Source organism: Haplochromis burtoni, unplaced genomic scaffold (genome assembly GCF_018398535.1).
Source record: "Haplochromis burtoni strain Fernald_Lab_line unplaced genomic scaffold, NCSU_Asbu1 Contig_767, whole genome shotgun sequence".
In the NCBI taxonomy this organism is placed as follows: domain Eukaryota; kingdom Metazoa; phylum Chordata; class Actinopteri; order Cichliformes; family Cichlidae; genus Haplochromis; species Haplochromis burtoni.
Genome location: NW_024583128.1, coordinates 129882 through 130792, shown reverse-complemented (window position 1 = coordinate 130792; position 911 = coordinate 129882). Strand labels below are relative to the sequence as shown.

Here is a 911-nt window from a genome sequence, read left to right as displayed (position 1 = left end):
GTCTGCTACATCTGTTTACAGCTGGTTCAGCTGGATCAGCTGGATAGTGACTCAGTGGAGTACTGGTTTGAGAAGCACAACCATGGAGGCAGCGAACACTACAGCCTCAAAACTGCGTGTCAACCGCAGAAATACGTCTGCATATCTCAGAAATATCTCAGCCTCAGTGACACCAAGCGGGATTTGGCTGAAGTCAAAGATGAGGCAAAGTAGATGTATGTAAGTTAGTTTACTTAGTTCTTCTTTTTATGTTCCCTTTAAAATGTTCCCAGGGTTAAAATGGTGCATATGTATCTCACATTCTTTGCAGCAGCCTTCCCTAATTATTCCTCTGTGTGCTCTTTGTCCTGCAGGCATTCACCAACAGCCTTTTGCACACATTTACTACAATCCGCTCTGTCTACAAACTGAAGAGGAAGACAGTTTATCTTTAGCTGAATCCAAGCAGAACTCTCTCTTCCTGCTGTGATTTGATAAAGTAGCTGGACTAAGTAGAGCTACAAACTGGAGATTAGTCTGGCTGGCTAATTTTGTGTTCTTGGTATAGGGAGAAAAATGCTTTGGTAGTTGGGTTGGGTGGTAAAAGCACAAAATAAAACTTTGCTCTTTTTTTCATATTGTAAACTACAGGTGGTGCAAAGGGATGAGACTACTGGCCAATCTCAAAGAAACTGTACAAACATTGTCCATATGTTTTTAAAAAGAATTTATTACAAATCCCAATTCTTTAGATTTTCGTATTCATCGTTCCCCTGTGATTGCAATATACACTCTTTGTTTGTTTTGCATGCCACGCTCCGCGACAAAGGTTTGTTCTCGGCACCACAACAAACATAGTGAAGAATTCGGAAAAAGCACTACACACCACGTTTTTGTACGATATGAGTTGTTAGCCCCTAATATGATCAGAC

At 40.8% G+C, this 911-nt stretch overlaps 1 long non-coding RNA gene across 1 annotated transcript; it reads left to right on the top strand.

Moving 5' to 3' along the window:
• Window positions 1–22: 22 nt before the first annotated feature.
• On the top strand, window positions 23–770 carry LOC102300204. The gene is made up of 2 exons (XR_317662.2): window positions 23–219; window positions 354–770. It is a non-coding gene; the product is annotated as an uncharacterized LOC102300204 (long non-coding RNA).
• Window positions 771–911: the final 141 nt, after the last annotated feature.